Source organism: Stenella coeruleoalba (assembly GCF_951394435.1).
Source record: "Stenella coeruleoalba genome assembly, chromosome: 14".
NCBI classification, from domain to species: Eukaryota; Metazoa; Chordata; class Mammalia; order Artiodactyla; family Delphinidae; genus Stenella; species Stenella coeruleoalba.
Window position 1 is genome coordinate 64,811,460 of NC_137160.1, and position 26,258 is coordinate 64,837,717.

A 26,258-nucleotide genomic window follows, 5' to 3' on the forward strand; every position below is an offset into this window, starting at 1 on the left:
CACATGTGAAAGTGGGCGTGTATTCAAGGTGCAAGAGACAGAGACATGAAGGAGAGGGGCCAGGGAGATGCCTTCGGGCATGTGATTCTGTGCTTAGCCTGAATCTAAATACAAAAGTCCATTACTGCTCAAAATACTTCCATGCTTACTGACTAAGGAGCTTACTGGAAATTTTTAAAAGCTTATTTTTTAATGTCCATTTTTAAATGAAGTATAGTTGCCGTACAACATTATTTAAGTTACAGACGTACAATAGTGATTCACAATTTTTAAAGGTTATACTCCATTTATACTTATAAAATATTGGCTAGGGCTTCCCTGGTGGTGCAGCAGTTGAGAGTCCGTCTGCCGATGCAGGGGACACGGGTTTGTGCCCCGGTCCGGGAAGATTCCACATGCCGCGGAGCGGCTGGGCCCGTGAGCCATGGCCGCTGAGCTTGCGCGTCTGGAGCCTGTGCTCCACAACAGGAGAGGCCACAGCAGTGAGAGGCCCGCGTAACGCAAAAAAAAAAAAAAAAAAATTGGCTATACTTCCCATGTTGCACAATATATCCTTGCAGCTTACTTTATACCTAACAGTTTGTACCTCCTTACCCCGCTACCCCTATATTGCCCCTCCCCCATCCCTCTCCCCACTGCTAATCAGTGCTTTGTTCTCTATTATCTGTGTCTTTTAAATGTTTATTTTTATTATAACATGATGTCTTCTCATTTTTAAGACAGATTTTACTTCATGCCTAAAATTAGGGTGTGATTATCAACTAATGTGCACATTTAATATGGTGGTTCTACCTGCTCCCAGAAGCCAATGATGCAAACTCCGGCACTGAGGAAAGGCGGCCTTCAGAGGGACCTCTCCTTCACTTCCACCTCCAGCCCCACGTGTGCACTCCCCTCCAAACGCCCTTGTGGCCACAGAAGAAGGAAAAGGAAAAAGCAGTTCCTCTCCAACTTCCACCCCTTCCCCTCACAGCTACCTCCTCTCTGCCTGGCAATGCTGGGTGAAGGGAGCCTGGGGGCGAATCTACAGAAGGTGCCCAAGTGGACACTGAAGTCGGCCAGAAGGAGGAGATGGCAAGCAGGGCCGACACAGCTCCAAGTGGAAGGACGGGGCAAAGTCAGACCTCACTGGAATGGGAGAAAAAGTTGAGTAGGAGATGAAGGAAGAACGTTTCAAAAATTTGGCTTTGTGAAGGGCACAGAGTCAGAGGGTGATGAGGAGGGTGAGACACTTTGTTGATGTTGCTATTGTGTAAATGCCAGAGCAAGCTGCCTGGGGGAGGGCGGTGCTGCCCAGCACCAGCACATTTGATTCGAAACCACCCTATGTGCCTGGAAAGGAGGAAGAAACTGAGGCTACAGAAGTAAGGAGTTTGCCCAAAGTCTGAACTCTTTTCACTAAACCACAACTACTGATAGACAGGATACTAGAAAAAAAGAGTTAATTATCAGCAACAAAAATCCAAAAGCGCAATTCTATTTCCCACAGAAAAACCCACTCATACTAATTTATGATTTCTATTACTCTGCAAGATTTAACACAAGGAAATATTTAGAAACAACTAGAAGCTCCCTGCATTTTTCAAACTTAGAACCATAAGTCTTCTCCTTCTTACTGCTTTGAAAAAAATAACAACAACAACGAAAAAACCCTAATCTTATACTAGGACCTCTTTAGATCCATTTCTGGAGATCTTTTTAATACAAGGCGCTAAAAGGCCGTTAAACTACTGCTGATACTTAACATTCCAGACAAGTGACAAGGCTGGAAAAGGACAGCCTAAAAGAATTTCTGGCTATAGTACACAAATGGTTTTTCCAGATTTAGTCCAAAACAAATTGGTTCCCAAAGTTCAAACTCCCAGAATGCAAGAAATTTTGAGTCTCCTCTCCTTCTTCAGCCATATTTACAAAAAGAAAATGTTTATTCATGGCCCCTTCAAACCATGGCTTTATGCTCAGATTTCTGGCAGGCAGTTACAAAATTGCACAATACTGTATTCATAAAATTAACTGTCAGCCATATTTTTAATTAAAAATATCAATTCAATATATTTGTACATTTATAACAAACTGTGATCTGAAATACAAAATGAAACATTCTCTTTTGTTATTTTACTAATCATTCAAATGTAACAATGTAATAAACCCTTTAATAATAAGCTAAAAATTTTAGATTTGAGAAATGTTTTGCCAATGGCACAAAGAAAGTCTTTCCAAACTAAACAAGTTAAAACAGATTAGAATTTGAATTCAGTTTAATAAAAATTGAAATCTTTTTTCAATAAGCACTTCACTGATTAGATAACATGAAAAGCAATAAAAATTACTAAGGAGTACTTTTTTCTTATATCTACTGAGTATAAGGTAGTGGTCTCAACAGTGGGTAATTCTGCCCTCTAGGGGACATTTGGCACTGTCAGTAGACATTTTTGGTTGTCACAACTGGGTGAGAGTCCAGGGATACTGCTAAACATCCCACAATGCACTGGATACTCCTCGCAACAAAGAACTATAGGGCCCCCAAAATCAATAGTGTCAAGGCTGAAAAACTCTGGCATGAAAAGATTGGTTTAAACCGAGGAGGGAAGGGAGATGTTTGTCTTTCTGCAGCAGACTATAAATACAGTCTCATCTGCACATTGTGTTGAGCTGAGAAAGCCAACTCAACAGAATTGACTGAAAGAGCAGGGAACGTGTATGACATGGGGCCTCTTACACCCTTGATTTCCATCCACATTTTCTGGGAAAGGACAGACAGCTCAAAGAAGGCTCTCTCTGATCTCCCAGAATGAAATGTAAGGAGAGTCACAGGGACCCACTGCTGACCTGCACCTCCTTCTGTGGTGTCCTGCCTGGCAGACCAACAATCCCAAATGGATGGCGAAAATCCACTGTTCTCCAGTCCATCTGAAACCTCACTGGCAAGAAGGAAAGCAGGGAACTAAACCCTGAGGGCCCCCTGCATGCCAAGCACTGTGCTGGGGATACCACACACACAGCATTTCATTCAACCCTCCTTCACCTTGAGAGGTAAGGATGACCTCAGGGCAACCGTGAAAAGGATCACCTGAGCCTCCCACAGCTGGCCGATGCCAAGGGTAGAGGTCTGAACAGGTCTGACTCCAGATGTCCCACGACAGCACCACAGCAGGGTAGCTCCCTAGGCTGTCTTCCTCAATCTCAGGTGCGGCCTGCACAGTGAGACACTGAGCCATGGTAGAGACTCGTCCCGGCCCCCGAGCGCAGGTCTTAGCTGACAGCATCCCCTCGTCTCCGTGCCCACCACCCCTGCCAGCCCTGCTCCAGCTCCTTCTGTGTCAGGGAAGAATCACAACCCGGCGAACCAAATCCCGGTGCCCCCCAACCTCTCCAGGCGCCCGCCTACCTGCCTCAGGCCAAACGCCCCGCTCCCACCCTCTCCTCACACCTTGTCTGACGCAGGCCAAACGCCCCGCTCCCACCCTCTCCCCACCCCTTGTCTGACGCAGCCACGCTCTTTCCAACACCTACACTTCCACTCGGCCATCCCGCCCCAACAGCCCCTTACGGTCTTCTCCCACATCATGCCAAGACTCTGCTCCAGGCACTGTGACCACAGCACCCATCTCACTGTATTTCATCCCAGCAACATTTGAGACATACTTAAGACTAAAAAATATTCATTCTTTACCCTAAATTAAATGGTAGGTGGGCATCCTGTATCTTACCTGGCAACCCTAGGCCCTGCACACAGACCGGCCAACAGGGAGGAAAGGGCAGCGCCAGGAGAGGAGGGAGCAGAACACGGGGACGAGACACAAGGTGAACCGGGACGAGAACGATGGGCAGAAGCTACACAGAGAACAGCAAGAATATTAAGCCCGAACCACAGAGCTCGACAGTCAGTCCTCCACAAAACAGCCCGACCCAGAACTCCAAAGCCACTCTCCAGGGCTCTCTCCAGCAGCTGGGGTCTAGAGCAGCACGTTTCTTTCATGAAACCAGATCCCTGTGCTGGGCCCTCTGCCCGCCTCGCGCAGCTCCCTCCCACGGGCGCGTTATTCCCCCAAGTCCAGTGTCCACTGGTTGAAAACTCCCTCCTCCTTCAAAGCAATCTTGGAGGACAAGCAGCTCAAATCCCTCAAAGCCCAGCTCAGAGGACCTGGGTCACACGAAGCCCCGCCCCCAGACTGTCCCTCCAGCACCATCAACACGCCCTCAGGGCAGCCACGTGGAGGCTTCTCTGCCTCACCAGGACCACAAGGCGCATAGAGGAGGCGCCTAGAGGAGGCGAGGCAGGGCCAGTGCCAAAGGCATCATTTAAGAACTACAAAGAGAAAGGAACCAAACAGACAGACAAAATCAGAGCTAGGATGTGAAGAGCCCAAGCCACTGCTGAAAGGACAAGCGTGTTAGAAGGAAATCCTGGAAGCGCTCTCGAGACACCTATTACCCAGTTCACAGCCTGTCACACCACATCCTGCAACTGGGGGTAGAACTTCTACTCACTTATCAGTGGCAGGATGAGGATGTAAGAGGAAAAGAGAGGAAAACCATGGCAAGCACTTCCTTCTGAGTTCCAGATGTCATGGTGCACCCATCCCTGTGAAAATGTGAGACTCACCATATAACTCAATTACACTGACTTTGCTGTTGCCAATTTAGTATCATGCTGTTTGTCTTTACTGCGTGAGTAATGTATTCCAAAGTCCAAGCACCGAACTTAATTACGTGTCAGAATTTCAATGCAATGCAACCAACAGGGTATCAAGAAAATAGAATGTGTAAAATAAATGTTTCTTCCTAATGCTTCATTCTAATTTTTAACAAGTAAAATGTCAGAACAATGTTACCTGATTTAGCAAACTCGGAGCTTCAGTAACAGGTTACTAGTAACACATTAAGAGTAATAGGGCTTCCCTGGTGGCGCACTGGTTAAGAATCCGCCTGCCAATGCAGGGGACATGGGTTCGAGCCCTGGTCCAGGAAGATCCCACATGCCACAGAGCAACTAAGCCCGTGTGCCACAACTACTGAGCCGGCACTCCAGAGCCCGCGAGCCACAACTCCTGAAGCCCGGGCGCCTAGAGCCCGTGCACTGCAACAAGAGAAGCCACCACAATGAGAAGCCCGCACACCACAACCAAGAGTAGCCCCCGCTCACTGCAACTAGAGAAAGCCCACACACAGCAACAAAGACTCAACGCAGCCAAAAATAAATAAATAAAATAAATAAATTAAAAAAAAAAAGAGTAATGGAGACTTCCCTGGTGGTTCATTGGAAGGTGGTCCAGTGGGCCACCTTCCAATGCAGGGGATGTGGGTTGGATCCCTGGTCTGGGAACTAAGATCCCACATGCCACCGGGCAACTAAGCCCGTGGCCCCAACTAGAGAACTTGCGCACCACAGCTAGAGAGCCTGCGTGATACGAACTACAAATCCCATGTGCTCTGGAACCTGCGCACCACAGCTAGAGAAGAGAAAATTCGCACGCCACAACTAGAGAAGCTCATGCGCAGCAACAAAAAGATCCTGCATGCGTCAACGAAGATCCCGCGTGCCGCAACTAAGACCCAACGCAGCCATAATTAATTAATTAAAAATCTTTAAAAAAAAAAGAATAATAGACTCTCATACAAACTGTACAGCAGCTCACCCCAAACTCAGCAGATGGGACTCTTCAGATTCTAATCCTTCAAAACTATTTCTTAGGTTTAAAATATTACCCCCAAAATTACCAAATCCTGTCTCTGAGAACACTGCTTACCTAATCTGATTTACTGCAAATGAGTAATTTAACTATTTCAGCTTTAAAAACAACCATCTGGGCTTCCCTGGTGGCTCAGTGGTTAAGAATCCGCCTGCCAATGCAGGGGACATGGGTTCGAGCCCTGGCCCGGGAAGATCCCACATGCCGTGGAGCAACTAAGCCCGTGCGCCACAACTACCGAGCCTGTGCTCTAGAGCCCATGAGCCACAACTGAGCCCGCCTGCCACAACTATTGAAGCCCACGTGCCCCTAGAGCCCATGCTCTGCAACAAGAGAAGCCACTGCAATGAGAAGCCCACGCACCGCAACGAAGAGTAGACCCCACTCGCAGCAACTAGAGAAAGTCCATGCGGAGCAACGAAGACCCAATGCAGCCATTAATTAATTAATTAATTAATTGAAAAAGAAAAAAAGACACAATGCAGGCAAAAATAAATTGAAAAAAAAAAAAAACAAAAAACAGGCTTCCCTGGTGGCGCAGTGGTTGAGGGTCTGCCTGCTGATGCAGGGGACACGGGTTCGTGCCCCGGTCCGGGAGGATCCCACATGCTGCGGAGCGGCTGGGCCCGTAAGCCATGGCCACTGAGCCTGCGCGTCTGGAGCCTGTGCTCTGCAACGGGAGAGGCCACAGTGAGAGGCCCGCATACCACAAAAACAAAAAAAAACAAACAACCATCCCTTCTAAGGACTTCAAAACACAAACAGATTTTTATGAGAGAGAGAAGAGCAGCATTGTTCTGGGCCATAACACTAAACACAGAGCATGGTGCCAGAAGGCAGATCTCCAACTAGCAGCCTGGGACACTGCGGCTGTGCACTCAGGAATTCACAGTCTAGTGGAAAGAACCCAGATTATTCCGGCAGAACCTGGTTCAAGTGCCAGCTCCACCACTTACTTGTTATGTGGCTCTGGGCATGTTACTCACGTCCAAACTTCAGTCCTTGCACCTCTAGGTGGAGGCTAAGAGCTCCTACACAGGACTGCTACAGGAACCACACCAAACAGCACACTGCTATCCTCGCTACATCACAGAGGTGAATTCCCCGTACCCTAACTTCTTATTTCTTCTTTCCAACTCCTCACACCACCAGCAGAAGAGAAGGGGTCTCTCCCCCCAGGACAGTCCCCAGGGCTGTTCTGCTCCACTCCATCTTCCAGACAACTAAAAACTCCACGGTCCACTGCAGGTGTGTGCCACCCCCTCTGGGGCCTAACCACTGCTGCTGTCACCCCGTGGGGTCTAACTCAGCAAGGCCTTCCTTTGCCTTCCTCATTCAGCGGGTCACTAATTGGACTTGCCCTTCCTCTGTCCCTGGTGTCCAGCCCTCTCCTCACTCGCTCCCTTGCCCAGTATGAGTCTCCCCACTGGCCTTTCATCACACCTCCTGACTGACACACATCTCTCTCTGAACCTTTCTGCATGCTTTCAATCCCTTCTATCCTTGCATCTTTCTTCTTTTTGAATTGTTGCTTTTTTGTGTGTGTGTGGTACACAGGCCTCTTACTGTTGTGGCCTCTCCCATTGCGGAGCACAGGCTCCGGACGCGCAGGCTCAGCGGCCATGGCTCACAGGCCCAGCCGCTCCACGGCATGTGGGATCCTCCCGGACCAGGGCACGAACCCGTGTCCCCTGCAACGGCAGGCAGACTCTCAACCACTGCGCCACCAGGGAAGCCCCGAATTGTTGCTTTTTTAAGATGAGATAAAGGTATTGTGGATTTTTGTAAAAGATTCTTTATTAATTAAATTAGAAAATAACAGAAAAAACTCTGGGCCTGGCTTCCCAGGTCCTCTAATCAGTCCTCTCTGCTTCCTGTTTGCCTATGACCGAGGACAGACAGCAAACTACAGTCCATGGGCCAAATCCAGCTCATCACTTGTTTTTGTACAGTCCACAAACTAAGAATATTTCTTGCATTTTTTTTTTTTGGCGGTACGTGGGCCTCTCACTGTTGTGGCCTCTCCCGTTGCGGAGCACAGGCTCCAGATGCACAGGCTCTGCGGCCATGGCTCACGGGCCCAGCCGCTCCGCGGCATGTGGGATCTTCCCGGACCGGGGCACGAACCCGTGTCCCCTGCATCGGCAGGCAGACTCTCAACCACTGCACCACCAGGGAAGCCCTATTTCTTGCATTTTTAAATGGTTGGGGAGAAAAAAAAAAATCAAGAGTATTTTGTGACATCAAAAACTATACAAAATTCAAGTTTTCAGATCCACTAAGAAAATTTTATTGAAACACAGGTACACTCATTCATTCATGTATTTCTATGGCTACTTCTGTGCTGATTAGTTGCAACAGAGACTATATGGCCTGCAAAGTCAAAAACATTTACTACCTGGCTCTTTACAGAAAAAGCCTGTCAGTCTCTGTCTCTACTGAGACTATAATGATATGCCTTCCCCACCTCTCAGTTGACTTTGACTTTCCTCTTCTTTTCTTTTCTTTTTTTTTTTTGGCCGCGCCATAGAGTCTTAACCACTGGAGTGCCAGGGAAGTCCCTTTGTTTTTTGGGGGGTTGACTTTCATATAGAACTACAGGTGACTAAATTCCCCATCTCAGGAATGTTTTCCCCTTTTCCAAATCCTAACCATTACCAGCAGCTTATGTGGAAGCAGGTAAGCAAAACATTCCTTGTTACTATACAGATTGAGGCCTTGGCGATGCTGTCCCCGTGTATACAAGGGACGGCTGACGACCCCCTATTCACTTCCAATCTTTCACAGCGGGCTGGCAGGCTAGCAGCTAGGAAAGAGAGCATGCAATATAGGGTACTGAAAGAAATGCTCAAGGAAGCCATGGGAATAATGTGTCTGTCCTGTACCACAATGTCATCATTTACGTGTTACCAGTATAAGTGAAAGTCAAAAAGATACCAACTCAAAACAACAGAATTTCAAAAAGAAATCAGGAAGAAAAAGCTGATGAGGGGCAGAAGGGGATGAGGAGAAAACCGACAACTTAGACTCTCACCAACTGTGGTTAGTGGAAAACTGTGGAGACCCTAGCATTAAAGGGGCATGCAGCCCTCCCCCGGAGGCCAAAGCAGTCTAAGAAGGAAGGTCCCTATGAAGCTGGAACCTCAGCTCATCGGGTGTCCTGACACCCTCGAGCTGCCACGCTACATAAGGTGGTCTAACCCCAGGGATCACTACCTCCTTGCACACCATCTGGGAACAAATAAGAAGTAAGAAACCTGGAATGCACCTCTGTGACTAGTCTCAATAGGAAACCCTGACCTTTTGAAGGCAAGATGTTTTCACCTCAAATTTTTTTCAACTTTACCGAGATATAATTGATAAATAAAACTGTAACACATTTAAAATGTACATCACGGCGACTGATGTACATATACATTGTAAAAGGATTCCCACCACCTAGTTAATTAATATGTCACCGCACATATTTATCTTTTGTTCATGTGTGTGAGAAGCAGATTTTGGAAGGGTGCAGGTGCTGTCAAAGGTTAGAATCTGATCCTATTGTCCACAAGTTCCCAGGAAGAGGAAAGCTCTGAAAGACAGACCCTGGAAGACTTGCTTCTGTAGCAGAAGAGGGAGTTTGGGCTTAAAGTGTCCCCACAGCACAGCAGGGCTCTTCCAAGGGCAACAATACAGTCCTGAGCTGAAATAAATCATCTGATTTACACTGTCTGGATCCAGGAAGACAGGAGTCCCAGGTAGACTGTCCTCCTCAGAGGACCTGGTAAGGTACTGTGTGCAGTTCTAGAACCACACTGTGAGGAGAAAATCTAATAACCAGCCTGTCTCCAGTCCAGAGAGCTCTGAAAACAACTCAAGTAAGTGAGACTTTCATCTCGGTAAGTGAAAATAGTCGTTTTCAAACTTCAAAAGGTCCAGAAGGCAGGAATAGGACTAGAGAGTGAAAGTTATCAAGCGACAGATTCCGAGGCAACTAATAATCAGCGATGTCCCTACACCAACCGACCGGCCTTATAACTGGTTGGGTCCTTCCCTCGCCGAAGGCACTCAAGCGGGGCCAGGAGGACTGCTCGTCATCAGACACCAGCTGAATGTTCGGCTCCTGCACTAACTTCGGTTAGCTAGATACTCGGACAGTCAAAACGCTTCAGCTCTCAGGGCTCCAGGTAACAGTGGTGTAACATCAACTGTTTTAAAGAGCATCACATTGAACCTACACGGGGGAATTTGCTGGGCTCACTTTCTCACTTGCCTGTTTCCTGAGGGAATCTCTTTCTCAGTGCAGCCACCAGCCACCCCCATCACCTGAAATGTCCCAAGCTCGCTTCTGACGCAGCATGGCACATATATCTAAGCTCCAGGCTCCTGACAATTTAAAAAAAAAAAAAAAAGTATGTAGACAAAAGACAAAGAAACCAGTAACTGCTATGCAAAAAGTAATCAGCTGTTTGAGAGATAACAGGTCTTTTTCCTCTTGATCTCACTATGCTCTGAAGCTTCACCTGCAAAGATGTTCAGAGACTAAGAACCCTTCACAGAAGTCACTCTCTGGCGTCAATACAGACCCCGCTGCTGCTGACCACCCTCTCTCCACCTGAAGGACTCCCTGGCCAGACAAGGTGCAGCACCTATGCAATCACATGCGACGAGGAATGAAACAGCATAGGAACCCTGGGTGGTTATCCCTGAGGATAATGAACCTTGGGTAACAAAGTAAACACTGCGTTAGCGTTTCAGCAGAGACTCTCATACTTGCATAATAAATCCCCCTCTTAGCCTACCATCACAGGATATATTCTTCAATTTTTATTTCCTGCTTAAAAAAAATCACTACAGAAATAGTATTGGAGGGCTTCCCTGGTGGCGCAGTGGTTGAGAGTCCGCCTGCCAATGCAGAGGACACGAGTTCATGCCCCAGTCCGGGAAGATCCCACATGCCTCGGAGCAGCTGGGCCCGTGAGCCATGGCCGCTGAGCCTGCGTGTCCGGAGCCTGTGCTCCGCAACGGGAGAGGCCACAACAGTGAGAGGCCCGCATACCAAAAAAGAAAAAAAGAAAAAAAAAGAAATAGTATTGGAAAAAATTATAAATTCCAAATTCATACTTCACTGTCACTTTATTTAAAATAATGTGTATACTGCATATGTGAGAAAAACGAACCAATCAAACAAAATCATCATTAACTACTATCAAGGGCCATCCCATATTTAAAACTTGCCTGAGTGGCTTAAGGGAGAAGAGGCATGAAATTAGGAAGAGAAGAGAGGGGGCCCAGCCAAGCGCTCAGGCAAGAAAGGGTGTAGAAGGAGGAGGCAAAGAAGAGGACCTCAGTAAGACCAGGCAGGCATCAAGGTCAGTCCCCCAACCATCGTCCTATGACACCCCCACAGGCTTTGTCACTAGTTGCCTCTTCAATTCTTGGGCAGTTTTTCGTACGTGGAGCCAAATGTCAGTGCAACTATAACTACCATTTACTAGGGAACCTGCCAAAGCAGCACAAAATAAATCCAGCCCTCTTTCCATGTGAAAGCTCTTCAAATATTTCAATTATAAGAGAAACAATGCCCTACATAGTCTTCTATTCTCCAGGCTAAATGGCACTGTCGTTCCTTCAACCATATGGCAAATGCATTCCAGTTGAAAGGCAGCATATTACAGTGAAAAGAACATAGGGCTTTTAGTTAGAAAACTGGGCTCAAGTCCAAGCTTGGCCCCTGGTTAACTCTGTATTCTTAACCTCGTTTCCTCACTTATAAAATTAAGGAAAATAACTACCTTAAGCTGTATGGTGAGAGGACCGTATTTAATGAAAGGTACACATGAAATGTATGCTTTTTCAGCCATGCTGCCACGGATGCTCATTAGATTCCACAGTACTAATAACCTAAACCTCATAAACCTTATGAATTAAATTAGTTTTATAAATAAAGTTTTGGAACCCAACCCAACTAAGCACATGTGTGGTGGGGGAGGACAGCGAGAAGCAAAGGCAGGAGAGGAGGTGACTAAGATCCCTGTACTGCTAGACAGCACGCTGGGTGGCATTTATATTCTACACTAGACCTTCAGAAATATTACTTTAACATAAATTTGCAGGTTGTGTTTTGTTTTGAATTTTTATAAACGAACATTAGTAACTGAATTGCCCAAAAAATTTTTCTGCAAAATAATGTTTTATTCATTAGTGTGACATTCTGATTATTAATAGATGACTAGCATTCCATCATGATGGAGCTGGTCTGGATGAGCAAGACTTTGACCTGGATGGGTAACACAAAGGGTGAATAACTAACTGTGTGTCTAAAATGTGCATTTCTAACTTCATTTCAAAGTCAAATATAAAAAACAAAATCAGAACCGAAATGCTTATTTTAACTGCATTACCACTAGGGCCAACATAGAAGGGTTAGTGCAGGCCAAACTAGGCTACATATCAATATAAATCTGCCCTTATTGGGAGGGAATTCCCTCCAGGCCTAGAGGACCCAGATTATTTTCCCTAAGCATCACCATGAATAATTTAAAGTAGGCTTTACTGGAGGGACAATCTCAATAATTCATAGGGCAATATAACAAACACAGAAAAGTTCAGGAAGAAAACAAGAGGCTTGACTGGGCCCAGAAGTTTTGCCATTTCCCCCAAAAGTACTCTCAACTGCATCCATCAGAAACCTCCAGCACATATATCTCACCTGGTTTTCGGGGAACGATGTCTATTACTTGTCAACAGAATAAGAGGATTTGGATACAATTTATAAATGTGCAAACTTTGCTACCAAGGACTCATATGTGGATCTCCTAGAACTTCATATCCACATTAACCAATTGGGTCTTTTTTTTTTCCCTTTTTTTATTTTATGAAAATGTTTCTACTTTCTCCTGCAAGATTATTAATACTAATACTGACTTAAAGTAACTTGTAACAACATTTAGGGCAATCTAGCCTTTGGTACTTCATATACACTACTCAGAAAGCCCCCACAGACTCAAACTGCAATGGTAAACCCTAGGCTATGCTACTTGTTTATTTCCTGACTTTCCACCCCTGCTCCTATTAGAAAGTAAACTCTAAGAGTGCAGGGTGTTTTGTTTGTTTTGTTCATGCTGTTGCCTCAAAGCCTAGAACAGTGCCTGATCCATAATAGCCTTTTATTATCTGCTGAATTGAATGAATAAACAGTATATTTATATTATGGAATATTACTATGAAGCCATTAATCACAATGAGTCAGAATGATACCAGCTGATTTAATGGACTTTCCAGAAGTATTAAGTGAGGAAAACAAAAGGCAGAAGTGCCAAAAATATCCCATGTTTTAAAAAGTATGCCCTGAAAACCCATACATTGATCAGGAAGTGGAGAACTTAGAACCTGACACACTGCTGGAGGGACTGCAAAATGGAGCAGCTTTGAAAAACAGTTGGTGGTTCCTCAAAAAGTTTAACATTGCTACCATATGACCCAGTGATTCCACTTCTACATATACACCTAAGAGAACAGAAAACATCTGTCCACACAAAAATTTGTACATGAATGTTCACAGCAGCATTATTCATACTATCCAAAAGTGGAATAAACCAGGGACTTCCCTAGTGGTCCAGTGGTTAAGATGCTGCACTTCCAATGCAGGGGGTGCGGGTTCAGTCCCTGGTCAGGGAACTAAAATCCCACGTGTCGTGTGGCCAAAAAATTAAAAAAAAAAAAAAAAAAGAAAGAAAAGAAAAGTGGAATAAACTAAATGTCCATCAACTAATGAATAGATAACAAAGTATGGACTCTTATTTAGCCATAAAAGGAATGAAGTACTAATGAATGCTACAACATGGATAACCCTTGGAAACATTATGCTAAATGAAAGAAACCACACAAAAGGCCACATATTGTCTGATTCCATTTATATCCAGAACAGACAAGTCCAGAGAAAGTAGATTAGTGATCGCCAGGGGCTTGGGGGAGTGGAGAATGGGGAGTGACTGTTGCTGGGTACAAGGTTTCTTCCTGAGGTGATGAAAATGCTCTGGAATTAGAGAGTGGTGCTCAATGCACAACTCTGTGAATGTACTAAAAACCACTGAGGTGTGCAATTCAAAAAGCATGGCAACCTAAATGTCGATCAACACAGGAATGGATAAAGAAGATGTGGTACATATATACAATGGAATATTACTCAGTCATAAAAAAGAACAAAATCATTCCATTTGCAGCAACATGGATGGACCTAGAGACTGTCATACTGAGTGAAGTAAGTCAGACAGAGAAAGACAAATATTATATGATATTGCTTATATGTGGAATCTAAAAAAAGGGAACAAAATGAACTTATCTACAGAACAGAAATAGAGTTACAGATGTAGAAAACAAACTTATGGTTACCAGGGGGTCACGGGAGAGAGATAAATGGGAAGATTGGGATTGACATATACACACTACTATGTATAAAACATTGATAGATAACTAATAAGGACCTACTGTATAACACAGGGAATTCTACTCAGTACTCTGTAATAGCCTATGTGGGAGGGGAATCTGAAAAGGAGTGGATATATGTGTATATATAGCTGATTCACTTTGCTGTACACCTGAAACTAACACAACATTGTAAATCAATTGTACTCTAGGGACTTCCCTGGTGGTCCAGTGGTTAAGAATCCATCTTCCAATGCAGGGGACACAGGTTCCATCCCTGGTTGGGGAACTAAGATCCCACATGCCTCAGGGCAACTGAGCCCGCACGCCGCAACTACTGAGCCCACGCACCACAACTAGAGAGAAGCCCATGCACCACAACTAGAGAGAAGCCCGCATGCCGCAACTAAAGATCCCACGTGCCACAATTAAGACTGGATGCAGCCAAAAATAAATTAAATTAAAAAAAAAACTATACTCCAATAAAAATTTAAATAAATAAATAAATTTGACTCATTTAAGTTGGAAAAAACAAAAAGGATGAACTTTATGGTATATGAATTATACCTCAGTAAAGCTGTTATTTTTAAAAACCATACATGTTTGCAAATGAGTACATGAATGAATATATGCATACACGATTCTTGTATTCAAATGAATACATGAACGATGAAGAGTGGTATGAAAGGTTGACATTCCTGGTGGTGGAGTTTGGGGGAGGGGAGAGTGGGGTGGGGAGAGGAGACAAGTGTTGAGGCAAGAAGTAAGAGATAAACAAAAAAAACCTAAAAAATCCAAGGCTGGTGGCCTTGAGTGGCAGGGGCCGGGCAAAGTTGAATAATTACGCAATGAGGTAAGCTTGAGGAATAAAAATGAGGGGGACTTCCCTGGCGGTCCAGTGGTTAGGACTCAGCGCTTTCACTGCAGAGAGCCCAGGGTTCAATCCCTGGCCAGGGAACTAAGATCCTGCAAGCCTTGCGGCTTGCCCCACCCCCCCCAAAAAAAAGAATAAAAATGAGGGAACTAGGTTTGAAAAATCCAGCAGGTAATTTGTAACAGGGCAGAGAAAACACACCTGAGTAAGTGTAATGATGTGACAGAGTTTGCAGAAATGCAGAGGCCAGATGGGGAAAAGAACAAGAACACAGGACAGAAGATTTAAGACTGACCCTAACCAGGGACTTCCCTGGCGGTCCAGTGGTTAGGACTCGGTGCTTTCACTGCTGGAGCCTGGGTTCAATCCCTGGTCAGGGAACTAAGGTCCAGCAAGCCACCAGGCCAGGGCTGGGGGGTTGGGGCGGGAGGCTGGGGGAGACTGACCCAAACCCATCAAGGTTTAAAATGTGCAAGAAGACTCAATAGCTCCTGCTCAAGAACTCTTGGGCCTGGTGGGGTAGAACAAACTATGACCAGGAGACGCTACCAGGGGAAGAAGGGAGGGGGACTCAGGACACTGGCATCTCCTACATGGCAGGACAGGGGCATCTCTCGGAAGAAAGTGTCCAGTTGTGACTGTTCTGGAAATCAGCAGCCCCAACAAACTGCTTCAGGACTTCCCACGGGACGAGGTGCCCCTAGAAAATGGCTGAGTTGGGACTTTCCCAAGAACATGAAAAGTGAGAGAGGAAGAAAGGGACAACTTTCATTTTTAACAAGTATTTCTTGACAAATCCTAACACTGCCGTCAGTTTCTTTGCCTCTTTCCCAAGCTTAATCAGGCTCTTTTTTTTTTCTTTTGTACAAACTCAGTTCTTTTGAAAAGAAGTGTAATACAGGGCTTTTTTTTTTTCAAGAGACAAAGTATTTTTCCCCTTTAACATTTCTGTTTTCCCTGGGCTATATGTACAAGAGACGAACTTGAAATTTAATATCTTCATCTCTTAAAACTTTACCATCCAAAAACAACAACAACAACAATAAAAACCACCACCACCAAGATGGAAGGTATACAAGGGGAAAAAGGGAAACAACATGAAACAAATGCACATTCCTTCCAGAGCCCGGAACAAAGGTGATATAATAGACATCACAGACAGAGTCTCCTCCGTCAAGAAATTAGATTTTAATTAGACACTAAGACACAATTAAATGGACTTTGCAAGTTGGTGTGCATGGCTGGGAGGTATCTCAGGGATGGCGAGGTCAAGTGGACCTGTAGTGAAAAGCTCCTCAGGGACAGGGACTAAGTGACCCACTTCCTCAGGACCCATGCCTAACAAACTACTCACCCAGCAGATGCAACGACACGCACCCCACTCTGCACTGTGGTGTCCCAGCTGGTGGAGAAGAGCAGACAAAACCAGAGAGCCAAATCCTAACTGGACAGGGTGCTTGGACAAGCCTGCAGGAGACAGGATAAGGGATGCCTTTCAGGCCAGGTCCTACCTGAGCTGAGTTTTGAAGGATGAAGTGAGAGAAAAGTTTTCCAGCAGAGGAGACTGGAGAGAGTTCCAAGGACCAAGAGCTCAACGAAGCACCTAAAAGGAGGTGGGGGCAGGACGAGAGTGGCGGCCAGAGCCCAGTGACACCAGGCTAAGGATCGGTAGATCTGATTGTAAAGATAGTGGGAGCCATTGAAGGATTTTAAATTGTGCAGCGAGCAGGGCAGTAACCGTGAACAGATTAACATTTTAGAAAGAAAGGCAGGGGCAAACCTCAGGATTTAACCAAAAAATAAAGACAAGAACTACAATGAAGATGTGCAAAAAGGTCAGGGAAAGCACTTAACAGATCTGCATTCTCTTCTTCTGGACAAATGTCCTTTACAGAGTTTCCATGTTATCCTTTGAAAATGGAGAACTCAGGTGGGTGAGAGCAGTCAGTCCTCCCAATGTGAACATGAGTATTTGAAGAATTAAAGATTGCATTATTAATTTTAATTTGAGACACTTTTAAAATGTATGCTTGATACACATTATATACTGTAGTTTTGTAAGTACAAAAGAAAATTTACAATAACTCTAAATCTAAATCTAGTAAGATTTTTTAAATCTTTACAAATTTTTAAGATTTCACAGACACAATGGTCATCTGTTACATTCACTTTGGAACTGGACAGGGTGCTGGACAGCCACTTCTCCCCTCAGCATATCTGAAATATACTCTGTAAGCCTAATTTCTTGATGGTCATGGTGTTTCACAGCAAAAGACTGGGGTCACAATACTAAAAAGTTTCGGAGCTGACAGAGAATCCCCACAGGGGTTCTTTACCTCGGCAGCCAGTCTATTCAATACTAACAATTCCAACCACCAGGAGGAATTTCCCTGCCTAGGCTTATACACACACAAAAATATCCTGACATTTTACATCTGGTAGGAAAGGATGATCAGAAGTGTCTTTAATACCAAGCAAATTCAACAGAGCCTTCTTAGTTGCCTGTGGATTGGGACAAATGACCACAAAGTAACTCATATTTACTCTTAAAAAGTAATCTATACTTTAATCTTAGCAGCAAAAGCCCCAGGAACATTTTCACTAAACTCCCTTACTACAACAGCAAAACAATAGATTCTAAGTTCTCTTTATTTCTAAAAATACCTCATTGTGATAAGAAAACCAACCTGTAGTTGCCATTTATTACCATCTCATTTAGCACCATTTACTATCACCATCATGTCACAGAAGATGCTTTAATTTTAGTATCAAGAAAATGACATTTTTTAGAAAGGGAAGTCCTAGTTGAATAAATTTAGTTTTATGAAAAACTCCCTATATTGTCCTCGTTTTTCTTAATACACTGAAGCCCACTCAACAGTTCATTTCAGGGGCCTGACCAAGAGTCTCCGAGATTGGTTCTCACCAGCCTTACAACACCACCTGGTCTTTGACGAAGGACCACAATGTCATGGAACTGGTGAGAAGGCCCAGTTCCACCCCTGGCTGAAGAGGACTAAGTAGGCAAAGATCCATTAAACATTAAAATTGGCAACTCAAGCTCCTTTCCATCTCCACCCCCAACCCCCACACTTTACAGATGGGGAAATGAAGGCCAGAAAGGAAAACCGACTTGCCCAAAGCCATAAAGCCAAGAAATTTAACTCACCTACTGACACCCTGCCACTGTTCCTCTACTGAGGTGGAGAGTTTGCGTAATGACTATGGACAAGTTAGCCATGTGATTTAAATATGTATATGGTTATACAGCAAGTCTTAATGTATTATGAAAACCCATCCCTAATAATAATTTTGAACCAAAGCAATACTATCATCTGAGTCATCTGAAATATAAGATGTACTTTATGGAGTCAGTTATAAAGAGAACCTCTGCTTCAGAGAAATCCCGTCTCAAGAGGACACACTGCAGATACACAACCCCAAAAGTTCAAGTTTAAAACAGAAATTTTGATACAAACCTCACCTTAACCAATACTGCCATAATCACTTCCCATTCACTATGATGCTGAACTGCACACTTAGATATGTGGACTGTTGCCAAGGTGCAGAGTGATAAAGCTTTTCTATGGCACTATATTCACTTTCTTTTCTTTTTAAAAAAAATTTATTTATTTTATTTATTTATTTTTGGCTGTGTTGGGTCATTGTTGCTGCGCGTGGGCTTTCTCTAGTTGTGGTGCGCGGGCTTCTCACTGCGGTGGCTTCTCTTGTTGCAGAGCACAGGATCTAGGTGCACGGGTTTCAGTAGTTGTGGCTCGCGAGCTCTAGAGCACAGGCTCAGTAGTTGTGGCACACGGGCTTAGTTGCTCTGCGGCACGTGGGATCTTCCCGGACCAGAGCTCGAACCCATATCCCCTGCATTGGCAGGCAGATTCTTAACCACTGCGCCACCAGGGAACCCCTCACTTTCTTACTGAAAATGAATGTCAAGAAAATCCCTACATACGTAGAGTATGCACAGGCAACTAAAAAGCATTCTCCAGCTATCTCAAGATGCTTGGTGCACACTCATTCAACGGAGAAAAGGAGACTGGTTTCAAGAGAAAAAAATTACTGAATCAGCTATCTCTTTATAGAAAAAAATCTTACCTAGATCAATACCTTACTTCTCCTTACCCTTCTGCATCGATGTGTCTATTTGATAACCTACCCATATTATAGTGATGTCTGCTGGTATCTACCAAGCCCCAGGCTCTGATTGCATCTCAAGATGCAGCCCCCGGGGTGAAAGCAAACATTTTTTAGTCTCTCGCATCTGCTGCAAACTTACAAGACATTATCAATGGCTGAAGATGATTTTTTTTTTTAATACAACACAGACATTTCCCCCTGTGATCAATACAGGACGGCGAATTTATGGGAATTTTCCCTGGGTCCTCCCGTGCTTGCCCGCGAATTACCAAGGGCATTAACAAATCAAGATTCTTTGCGCTTGAATGATCACAGGAGTTACTTCGTTTTGTAAATGGGCCGAAACTGAGTGGAAACTTTCTTTTCCGGTCATCTCCAGGGGAGCTGCCCAGAAACGAACTCTGATGTCTTAAACGTAACCACTGAAGCCATACAATGACCACACTGCGGGAAAGGCAGAATTTCCTCGGCAGAACACAAGATTATTCACATCCAACCTGATGCAATTAACCAGGTCTGGAGAAAAAAGGATACTCCTCCTGCTCCGGGCTGACCCCGCCGGCGGAGCTGGGAGCGGGTGGGGGCGCGGCCCGGCGGAAGCAGAGCCCGCAGGAGGCCCGGGTCGGCCGCCCGCCGCATCCTCGGGCCCGGGGATGGAGGCCGGGGACTAAAGGACTGGGGGCCAGGGGCTATGGGGCGGCGGCCCCAGCCTCTCCTGGCGCGCGAGAAGAGGAGACCGGTGGGCGCGGGCGCAGAACCAGCCAGGCCCCAAGCAGCCAGGACGTCCGCCGGCCGGGGTCGCGGCTTCGGCTGCCCGGGGGCCCGCGAGGGGATGGCGCAGGCGCGCGCCAGGCGGGGGGCCCGGGAGGGGACGGCGCAGGCGCGGGCCGCCGGGGTCTGCGGGGCCGCCGGGGCCTGGCCGCGCGGGCGGCGCTGAGGAGAGGGACGCTCCCACCGCGCACACTCAGGGCACCCGGCCCCGGCTCTTACCGCGCAGCGCCGCCTCGCTTGCTCGCTGGCTCCGGGCTGGGGCCGGGCGGCGAGCTCGCCCGGTGGCGCGGCCCGAATCCGTTGAGTCCGGCCTCAGGGCAGCAGCCAACCCCGCGGCGCCGTTCGCCCGACCCGCCCAGCCTCCCTCGCGGCCCACGCCCCCAGCCCGCCCCTTGTCCGTCCCACACGGCCGCCGAAGACTGCGCAGGCGCGGCGCCGGCCCCGCCCACATCCGCCCCCGCGCAGGCGTCTGCGGCGCAGCCCACTCGGCTCGCCTCCCTCTCGGCTCTGGATCGCGCAGGCGCCATACCATCCGGCCGGCCACAGAAATGCCTCAGGCAGGCAGTGCACATGCGTGAGGCTTCCTGCTCGCGCTGGCTGGCGGATGCTCCTGGAGGATGCACTGGGCACTGCCGAGTGATGTGTTAACGCTCCATCATCCCAAAGGCTCGGCTTAGCCCAGAGGTCCACGATTCATGCTCGGCTTAGCCAAGAGGTCCAACATTCAGGGACGTATCTATAGCGTGCCAAGGACGGCGCTGGGCTTGAGCTAGACAGTGGTGGGAAAACGCAGAAGCCCTGCCCTCCCGGTACTCCCTGGAGATTTGGGGGGAGATGGGATGCAGGTTTTAAAAAAAAGCACAACTTTTTTTTTTAATTAATGAATTAATTAATTTTTGTCTGCATTTGGTCTTCGTTGCCCCGCGCGGGCTTTCTCTAGTTGTGGCGAGTGGGGGCTACTCTTCATTGCAGTGCGTGGGCTTCTCATTGTGGTGGCTTCTCTTGTGGAGAACGGGCTCTAGGTGCGCAAGCTTTAGTAGTTGTGGCACGTGGGCGCAGTAGTTGTGGCTCGCGGGCTCAGTAGTTATGGCTCGCGGGCTCTAGAGCACAGGCTCAGTAGTTGTAGCGTACAGGCTTAGTTGCTCCGTGGCACGTGGGATCTTCCTGGACCAGAGCTGGAACCCGTGTCCCCTGCATTGGCAGGCGGATTCTTAACCACTGCGCCACGAGCGAAGCCCCAACATTTCTTTATTGGTCCTAAGTCTAGACAGAATTCCTTTTTCCTCCTGTGTCATTTTTACTGAGTTATATTTTTGCAGCAAAGTGTCTTTTGTTAATGTTTTACAAATCATTGGCATAACGTTGTTCATGTAATTCTCTGATGGTTTTTGTTATAATCATTGTTTCTTTTTGTTTCTCAATAAATTTCTAATACATTTACATATTTCAAAATTCAGAAAGCACCTTCTCAACCCTGTCTCCATTGCTGTAGTGCCTCTTCCCAGCTGCAGCTAAATGTATTCAGTTTCTTGATAAAAATATTTTTTGAATATAAACAAATATCCAAAATAAACAGATTGGTTCTTTAGCTTCCTTTTTTTGTTTTTTTTACACAAATGGTAGTCTACTATACATAATGATCTGTACCTTTCTTTTTAAAACCGGAATAGCCATGATGGTTTAATAGTCTGGAGATAATCAACCATTCAACATTTGTGTAGGACTTAGGTCATGGTCCTCATCACCAGACAGCCTGCGTTTGAATCCTGGCTTCATCAGTTACTAACCATTTGTCTTTGCATTTCAGTTTCTTCATCTACAAAATGGGAGCTGTTATGGGTTGGGGGGATTAAGTGGGATAATGCATGAAGGGAGCTTAGCATGATGCCCAGCACCCAGTAAACACCTGGTGACTGTGAAGGGCATTCATGTTGCATCTGTTTCAGCATTTACAGTTCAAACAGGACTCAACATCATTTAGATCTTCACGCCAGCCCTGTAAGAACTGCATGGAGGACAAGAGATAATTTTTTTATATTAAAGTACACAAAATAAATATACAACTCAATGAAATACACAAAAGTGAAGGTCAAGAAAAAGAACTTGAGCAGTTTGCCAAGTCCCTCCTCTCCCCTGCCAACACTACATCCTCCCCAAATGTAACCACATTCTGACATCTAACTCAGGATGAATATGGGCTGATTTTGAACTTTAAATAAATGGAATTGTATTGTATTGATTTCCTAGGGCTGCTGTAACAAATTACCACAACCTTGGTGGCTTAAACCAAAAGAAATGTATCATCTCACAGTTCTAGAAGCTGGAAGTCCAACATCTAGGTGTCAGCATCTCTGAGTCTCCTCAGAAGGCCCTGGGGGAGGATCCATCCCTTGCCTCTTCTGCCTTCTGCCAGCTGCCTGCATTTTTTTTTTTTTTAATTTTTAAATTTATTATTTATTTATTTTTGGCTGCATTGTGTCCCCGTTGCTGCGCGCGGGCTTTCTCCAGCTACGGCTTGTGGGCTGTAGGCACGTGGGCTTCAGTAGTTGTGGCGCACGGGCTTCAGTAGTTGTGGCGCACGGGCTTCGTTGCTCCGCGGCATGTGGGATCTTCCCAGACAGGGCTCGAACCCGTGTCCCCTGCATTAGCAGGCGGATTCCCAACCACTGCGCCACCAGGGAAGCCCTGCCTGCATTTCTTGATGTTCTTTTGCTTGTGGCTGCATCATTCTGATCTCTGCCTTGGTCTATGGCCTTCTCTGTGTTTGTGTGAAATCTCCCTTTGATTCTTATATAAGGACACTCATGATGGTGTTTAGGGCCCACCTGGATAATCCAGAATAACCCCCCATCTCATGATCCTTAATTTATCACATCTTCAAAGACCCTCTTTCCAAATAAGGTAACATTTATAGGTCCCAGGGAAAGACTGGATATCTTTAGGGGGCATTATTCAGCCTACAGCAAGTATCTTTTTGTGTCTACCCTCTTTCACGCAACGTGAATTCTGTGAGATTCATCCATCTTGTTGCATGCATCTGTGGCATGCAAAATGAATATCATTTTGGTTGCTGTGTGATATTGAACTGTATGAATTTACCATTCCATGGTTTATCCATTCTATTGATGGACATTTGGGTTGTCTCCAGTTGTGAGCTATTTGTGGAATGAAAATTGGATTAAGCAAAAAAAGATTCCTGGAGTCTCCAATGGGAAGCTATATGCATCCTTGGTACACACCGTTCTAGGTTATCTGATTCTGATTCTGCGGAGGCGGGGGGGGGGGGGGGGGGGGGGGGGGGGAGACTTTGGACTTTATATTGTCTTTGAGCTCTTTTGCAATATTGTAGAAAATTGACAGCAATGCGAATAATTCTTGTCCAAGGACAACCCTCCCCCACAGTGGAAGAACCAGTTTTGCCTCCAAGTTCATTTCAATATTTCTGTTCTATATATGTGTCTGACCTTGGAGTTCTCCTTTGAACTGACGGTAACACCTTACTGGTTCCCTCATTTAATGAATGAGTTAAGTAAACTCTTTGATATATGTTTATTTTATATTTGTATAAGAGTCATGATTTTACCTTTTTAAAACATTACCCTTTAACATTAAGAATAAAGTTCCTATGAACGTCTTTATACACAGCGAAGTACTTTTAATGAACCAAAACTACTAACCTAGATTTTCTGCCATTGAAATTCCAAAGCAAAAGCGCCATTTTCCACCAAGCAGGAGGCTACTGACGTTTCCTGAGTAGGAACCAGGTCTGCTGAACCGCACCTGTGCAGGGTTGGGTGGGTGGGTGGGTGGGAGAGGGTACAAAGATGGTTCTGACCAGGTCCCTAGCCTCTGAGAGCCTTCTCTGCCTGGGACAGCAGTGTAACCTGGTCCTGAATCAGGTGAGATGCTGCTAAGGTGTCCTGGATGGATCAGCAGGATTCTGGGAGGAGGTGGCATTTGAGGAGGATTTGAGGCAGAGAGAGCCTCCCCCACTAGACCTCGGAACTGGGCTTCTATAATGTGCACAGGGGCCGGTCACTGCAGCTTTAGGACAGGGAAGTGACATGTTGTGAGATCTTCTTTAGGAAGACTGCCCTCATGGCACATGCAGGGTGGAGAGAGCGACCCTGAGAGTCAGGACACCTGGGGAGGCTGGAGGCCTGGCATGGCGATGGGGCCAGAGGAGAGGACATAGATCAGAGGGTGGGGTGCACGGAACTGTCCAGACTTCACCCCAGTGTGTGGCTGGGCCTCAGCGCTGGGTGGTCCCATCAGCCTTACCACACCTTGGTCCCTTCTCCTCGGCTTGCCAGGACCGGAGGGGCAGAAAGAGCAGGCAATTTGGGCAGCTGCAGGCCAGGAGCAAGAAGCGAGCTGGCGAGGTGCCCAGAGCATTTATCACTGTGTGAGCCCCTCCCAGGGCCCAGCCTCCACGGCCCACGACTACCAAGTGGCAGGATTTGGGACACTGTGATGATCAGCCTCAGAGGCTGACACTTCCCCCCCAGGTCAGGCCCCGCCAGCCCTGCAGTGCTGGGGTCTCATCACCACTGAGATGGGTGGGGCGCTGCAGCCTGGAACCCCCTTGAGCTCTGTGCCTCTGGTTTCGTGGTGACCCCCTCAGCTCACCCTGACACTCACCCCCGACACTGACTGTTCCACTCGGGCCCAGCTGCTCTGTCTGCACCACAGCTGGAGGAGCCAAACAGGCAGGGACCGCAGGCCAAGTTTTAATCAGAAAACAACTGTCCCCAGCCATTAGCAAATCATCAGCTCCGAGTGCCAGGACATCAGCTTGGGATTCTTGACATGCCTCTCTTGGAGCCAGGGGTGCGCCGAGTCCCAGGAGACGTTCAGCTGTCAGCTGAGCAAAGATGTGTCTGCAGACAGAGATGGGCTGCTTGCCCTGAGAGGGACTCAGTTACCCAGCAACCATGGTGTGAACCCCAGGAGACTCCTTGGGATGCCCAGCTGGCTTGCAGGTGATCCAGAAGAGACACAGGAAGGACACCAACTCAGGACAGGTGTCCCCCCTTCCTCACAGCCCACAGAGATCAGAGATCATGAAACCCTCTTGTTTCACAGTCAGAGCAACTGATGCCAGCAAGAAGGGAACCCATGTACCAAGTCCGCTGGTCTCTGGACTTGAGCCGGGACAGCTGTGTGACCTTGAGTATGGCCCTCAAATTCTCTGTACTTCCAGTTCTTTTGTGAACAATGGCAATTCTCCCACACCAGTCAGGGATGCTGGGGAACTAAATAATAGGTCCCCACCCCACCCCAATATGTGCCCCTCTGGACACCATGCTTCTCTGCACATGGCAATCACACGGCTAGTAAACGGTAATGTCTATGGCCCCAGAGACTGTAAGCGTCCCAAGGGCAGGTCCTGGCATGTGGCAAGGGCTCTGGAAATGCTTCCTCTGTCATCTCTCAGCTCTAGGTCCCCATCCACAGAAAGCAGTCACCCTTGTGCAGCCTCCTGTTTCAGCTCCATGGGGACCTCAGGAAACAACAGCATATCGTGGTGCGGACACGGAAGACAAGGGAAGATGAGCTGGATAAAGGGATTCCGCCCAAACGTGCCTGAGGCTTAAACAGCGCTCCTCAGCCTGTGTGTGCCCCTTCCCAGTGTCAGAGTGAGCAAGTCCCGATTTTACAGGTGAGGAGGGAGTTCCCTGGCAATCTCACACTTTCACTGCTGTGGGCCCGGCCGGGAACTAGATCCCACAAGCTGCGCGGTGTGGCCAAAAAAAAAATTACAAGTGAGGCTCTGGGAGCTGCATGAGTTGCCCAAGCCTTGGCCTCTGGACCCTGGGCCCTCTCCCTCAGCCGCTGGTGCCCCCCGCCTTGCAAACTAGTCCCCCGAGAATCCTGCACACACCCCAAGGCTCCAAACATGCCCACGTCTCCTCTTTGAGAATCAAGAATCATCTTCAGGACTCACAGCCCCCCACCCTTCTTTTTTTGGCCAGCACCCAGGTGGTGGCTGTGGTTGGGTCACCAGGGGAGCCACGGGCCAAGTGTGAACTGGAAGAGATTCCAGTTGACTTGAGGAGGGGGGCGGAAAGAAGTCGGTGTGCGGACTGAGCCCTTGGTGACCTGGCTGAACTGGCCAGAGGCCCTGAGAAGGCCTGTCTTGGGACGTGTGGCCTGTGAGGTCCAGCCGGGCACTTGGTGCATCTCATTTGGGGACACGCAGAGGAGCAGCATCGGTCCCCCAGAATGTGCTCATCCATGAGGTTCACCGGTGTGGCCTGGACAAGGAGGGTGATAGCCCCCTGCCCTCAGTGTGATCAGTCAACAACCCTGGGACCCTTTAAGAGGGTTGTTAACCCGGAGCAGCATGGGGAGGACTC

General features: G+C 47.0%; 1 protein-coding gene across 5 annotated transcripts in view; it reads right to left on the bottom strand.

Moving 5' to 3' along the window:
• Window positions 1-20,260, bottom strand: part of SPECC1L (sperm antigen with calponin homology and coiled-coil domains 1 like) — a 121,807-nt gene extending 101,547 nt beyond the window's left edge. For 2 of the 5 annotated variants that reach the window (XM_079943465.1, XM_079943464.1), the window contains exon 1: window positions 20,119-20,260. The gene's annotated coding sequence lies outside the window, so the exon portion shown is untranslated. Of the gene's footprint in view, window positions 1-3,070; window positions 3,092-16,330; window positions 16,444-20,118 lie in introns of those variants that run through there. The other 3 variants (XM_079943461.1, XM_079943463.1, XM_079943462.1) reach the window with 3 other exon arrangements.
• Window positions 20,261-26,258: the final 5,998 nt, after the last annotated feature.